The sequence below is a fragment of the Sturnus vulgaris genome, unplaced genomic scaffold, assembly GCF_052056855.1.
Source record: "Sturnus vulgaris isolate bStuVul1 unplaced genomic scaffold, bStuVul1.hap1 Scaffold_156, whole genome shotgun sequence".
In the NCBI taxonomy this organism is placed as follows: domain Eukaryota; kingdom Metazoa; phylum Chordata; class Aves; order Passeriformes; family Sturnidae; genus Sturnus; species Sturnus vulgaris.
Genome location: NW_028276073.1, coordinates 1,862,667 through 1,868,140, shown reverse-complemented (window position 1 = coordinate 1,868,140; position 5,474 = coordinate 1,862,667).

The window sequence follows — 5,474 nt, the reverse complement described above, 5'->3', positions numbered from 1 at the left end:
GACAGGAGACCGCCCTGCTCGAGGGACCGGACACCACCGAGACTTCGCCCGGAGGAGCCGGCCCGCCGGGGGCCCTTTCCGACGCGACCCGAAAAGCCTCATCGATCGGACGGGGACAGAAAGAAAAGCAGCCGCGGGGCAACGGGGAGCCCCCGCGGCCGCGGGTTCCTGGGACAACGGCAACGGAGCAGGGCTCCAACATGCGTGCGAGCGGGACACGTCCCCGAGAGGCCCTCCCTTGGCGCCGCCGAGCCTCCCCGACGCTCCCTAGGCCCCCGACGCCGGCGGGCCGCTTGCAACCTTCGGGATCGATCACGCAGCAGAGGAAGAGAGCGGGGGGTGCCGCCACCCGCCCGCGGGCCGCAAGACAACGGAAAACGGAGCAGCTGCCACCGACCACGCCGCGGGCCACCGGCTTTCGCCCGCCTCGCAGCGATCGGCTTCCCACCCGGAAAAAAAGCCGGGGGGAAGGGCAAGCCACCGCACCAAAAAAAAAACTAAAAAAAAAGCACGCCATGCGTCGCACGACCCGTGCTAGCCACGGGGGTCACGAGCCAGGGGTGGGGGCGAGAACGCGCCTCTCAACTCCTCCCGTAAAACCCCTCCAACCACCGGACATACGGTCTCTTTTCTCACTCGCCAACACAGCCAGCCCTTCTCTCTCGCCTTTCGCTTTCGCTTCGGTGGCGGCCCGTGACCCTTCGTCAGCGCGCGCTTCTCGGTGCCGCGGCTTAGGGCCGCGAGAGAAAAAGAACGGAGGCCGGGCGGGCACCCCCACACTGCCCCGCACACCGGCACGCTTTAATAAAAAAGAACGGAGCCGCTCGCAAAACCCAGCCCCCGCCGGCAACGGCAACCACGGCAGCCGGGGCAGGCCAGACACCACGGGCCGCCCCGGCACGGTGCCTCGATCGCGCCCGGCCGATACCGAGAAAGGGCGAGGCGCCGCCGCCCCGCCCACGACACACTCTCGGGGGCTCACTCGCTCGCTCGCTCTCTGTTGGGTTGCGGGGTCCGTCCTGGGGGGGGGACACGGCCGGCCACCGCGGCCGACCGCCGCCCCGGAAAAATTCTGCCCGCTACACGCGGGTCCCCGGCTTAGGGCCGAGGAAGGGGGACGACTTCAACAACACACGGCAGGGCCGGACACTCCCGTCACCGAGCCCCCCTTCGCAGGCAAGCAAGCGAAGCCGAGAGGCGAGGCCACACGCCCCACTGCATGTCCCCCGCTGCCCTTTCGATACGGACACAACTCTGGCAACACAGGTCGGGAGCGGGAAACGAGGCGCAGCCAACCTCGGCCAAGCGAGCCACGCCCGGGGGGCTCTCGGGGAGGGGGGCCAGGGAAAGCCCGGGCAGGCTCAACACAACCCCGGGCCGGCCCCACAGAAATCCAGCCCCGGCTGCCGGCCACCAGCGTGCACCGGGACCGACAGCCGAAGAAATGCCGCACCCGGCGAGCGGGCGGGGCCCCGGCTTAAGGCCGGGCAGAAAAGGGGCGAGGCGCCGCCGCCTCGCCCGCCACCATCCCCGGGGGAGCGAGCGGGCGCCCGGCTCCCCGTTGTCACGAAACCGGCAGCAGCCGGGCCGGAGCGGGACACACTCGCGGCTTTCTCGCCCTCTCTCTGGGCCTTTTTCTCGCTTCTCCCCCGCCTGGAACAACGCAGCCTCGCCTGGGCCGGGGGAGCGCGGTGGCTCTCGGATCGCATCGCTCTCTCTGGGGGCTTTCTCGCTTCTCCCCCGGACTGAACCCGCAGCCTCGGCCTGGGCCGGGGAGCGGCTCTCGGATCGCATCGGTCTCTCTGGGGGCTTTCTCGCTTCTCCCCCGACTGAGCACGCAGCCTCGCCTGGGCCGGGGAGCGGCTCTCGGATCGCATCGGTCTCTCTCTCTGGGCTAACCTGTCCCAGTCGAACTGGGTAAGACGGGAAGCCGGACGAAGCCACGCGACTCGCCCCGACATCGGCGGTGTTCTTCTGGCCCTGGCGACCGCACGCGCGTCCGCCCTTCTCCGCCACGGACACAGGCACGGCAACAGCCTGTGGGGATACGGCCCGTCACCTCGTTCCCATAATACGGACAGATGGGCCCGAAGCGGCGGAGGCCGGAAAGAGAACCGATGTACGTGACCGAGGGGGCGCAGTGGCGCACGCCGCCTTCTACGATGACATAGCCGGAGGCAGCGAGAAACAGCGACCCCTTGGAGTACTTCCAGGCCGGCGGCGGACAACAGGTCTACCAGCCATGAAACGGGCAACAGGTCTACCGACGGCTTGCTGCGGACAACAGGTCTACCCAGCCATGAAACGGGCAACAGGTCGACCAAGCTGCGGACAACAGGTCTACCCAGGGCATGCTGCGGACACCAGGTCTACCCACGGCTTGCTGCGGACAACAGGTCTACCCAGGCATGAATCGGGCAACAGGTCTACCAAGCTGCGGACACCAGGTCTACCCACGGCATGCTGCGGACAACAGGTCTACCCACGGCTTGCTGCGGACACCAGGTCTACCCAGCCATGAAACGGGCAACAGGTCTACCCACTCAATGCTGCGGACACCAGGTCTACCCAGCCATGAAACGGGCAACAGGTCTACCAAGCTGCGGACACCAGGTCTACCCAGGGCATGCTGCGGACACCAGGTCTACCCACTCAATGCTACGGACAACAGGTCTACCCAGCCATGAAACGGGCAACAGGTCTACCAAGCTGCGGACAACAGGTCTACCCAGGGCATGCTGCGGACACCAGGTCTACCCACGGCTTGCTGCGGACAACAGGTCTACCCAGCTGCGGACACCAGGTCTACCCAGGGCATGAAACGGGCAACAGGTCTACCAAGCTGCGGACACCAGGTCTACCCAGGGCATGCTGCGGACACCAGGTCTACCCACGGCTTGCTGCGGACAACAGGTCTACCCAGCCATGAAACGGGCAACAGGTCTACCAAGCTGCGGACACCAGGTCTACCCAGGGCATGCTGCGGACACCAGGTCTACCCACGGCTTGCTGCGGACACCAGGTCTACCCAGCCATGAAACGGGCAACAGGTCTACCAAGCTGCGGACACCAGGTCTACCCAGGGCATGCTGCGGACACCAGGTCTACCAACTCAATGCTGCGGACAACAGGTCTACCCAGCCATGAAACGGGCAACAGGTCTACCAAGCTGCGGACACCAGGTCTACCCAGGGTATGCAGCGGACACCAGGTCTACCAACTCAATGCTGCGGACAACAGGTCTACCCAGCCATGAAACGGGCAACAGGTCTACCAAGCTGCGGACACCAGGTCTACCCACGGCTTGCTGCGGACACCAGGTCTACCCAGCCATGAAACGGGCAACAGGTCTACCCACTCAATGCTGCGGACAACAGGTCTACCCAGCCATGAAACGGGCAACAGGTCTACCAAGCTGCGGACACCAGGTCTACCCAGGGCATGCTGCGGACAACAGGTCTACCCAGCCATGAAACGGGCAACAGGTCTACCCACGGCTTGCTGCGGACAACAGGTCTACCCAGGCATGAAACGGGCAACAGGTCTACCAAGCTGCGGACACCAGGTCTACCCAGGGCATGCTGCGGACACCAGGTCTACCCAGCCATGAAACGGGCAACAGGTCTACTCACGGCTTGCTGCGGACACCAGGTCTACCCAGCCATGAAACGGGCAACAGGTCTACCAAGCTGCGGACACCAGGTCTACCCAGCCTTGAAACGGGCAACAGGTCTACCAAGCTGCGGACACCAGGTCTACCCAGGGCATGCTGCGGACACCAGGTCTACCCAGCCATGAAACGGGCAACAGGTCTACTCACGGCTTGCTGCGGACACCAGGTCTACCAAGGGCATGCTGCGGACACCAGGTCTACCCAGCCATGAATCGGGCAACAGGTCTACTCACGGCTTGCTGCGGACACCAGGTCTACCCAGCCATGAAACGGGCAACAGGTCTACCAAGCTGCGGACACCAGGTCTACCCAGGGCATGCTGCGGACACCAGGTCTACCCACGGCTTGCTGCGGACAACAGGTCTACCCAGGCATGAATCGGGCAACAGGTCTACCAAGCTGCGGACACCAGGTCTACCCAGGGCATGCTGCGGACACCAGGTCTACCCACGGCTTGCTGCGGACAACAGGTCTACCAACTCAATGCTGCGGACAACAGGTCTACCCAGCCATGAAACGGGCAACAGGTCTACCAAGCTGCGGACACCAGGTCTACCCACGGCTTGCTGCGGACACCAGGTCTACCCAGCCATGAAACGGGCAACAGGTCTACCAAGCTGCGGACACCAGGTCTACCCAGGGCATGCTGCGGACACCAGGTCTACCCAGCCATGAAACGGGCAACAGGTCTACTCACGGCTTGCTGCGGACACCAGGTCTACCCAGCCATGAAACGGGCAACAGGTCTACTCACTCAATGCTGCGGACACCAGGTCTACCCAGCCATGAAACGGGCAACAGGTCTACCAACTCAATGCTGCGGACAACAGGTCTACCCAGCCATGAAACGGGCAACAGGTCTACCAAGCTGCGGACACCAGGTCTACCCACGGCTTGCTGCGGACAACAGGTCTACCCAGGCATGAATCGGGCAACAGGTCTACCAAGCTGCGGACACCAGGTCTACCCACGGCTTGCTGCGGACAACAGGTCTACCCAGCCATGAAACGGGCAACAGGTCTACCAAGCTGCGGACACCAGGTCTACCCACGGCTTGCTGCGGACAACAGGTCTACCCAGCCATGAAACGGGCAACAGGTCTACTCACGGCTTGCTGCGGACACCAGGTCTACCCAGCCATGAATCGGGCAACAGGTCTACCAAGCTGCGGACAACAGGTCTACCCAGCCATGAAACGGGCAACAGGTCTACCAACTCAATGCTGCGGACAACAGGTCTACCCAGCCATGAAACGGGCAACAGGTCTACCAAGCTGCGGACACCAGGTCTACCCAGGGTATGCAGCGGACACCAGGTCTACCAACTCAATGCTGCGGACAACAGGTCTACCCAGCCATGAAACGGGCAACAGGTCTACCAAGCTGCGGACACCAGGTCTACCCACGGCTTGCTGCGGACACCAGGTCTACCCAGCCATGAAACGGGCAACAGGTCTACCCACTCAATGCTGCGGACAACAGGTCTACCAAGCCATGCGGACAACAGGTCTACCAAGCTGCGGACACCAGGTCTACCCAGGGCATGCTGCGGACAACAGGTCTACCCAGCCATGAAACGGGCAACCGGTCTACTCACGGCTTGCTGCGGACAACAGGTCTACCCAGCCATGAAACGGGCAACAGGTCTACCAAGCTGCGGACACCAGGTCTACCCAGGGCATGCTGCGGACACCAGGTCTACCCAGCCATGAAACGGGCAACAGGTCTACCAAGCTGCGGACAACAGGTCTACCCAGCCATGAAACGGGCAACAGGTCTACCAAGCTGCGGACACCAGGTCT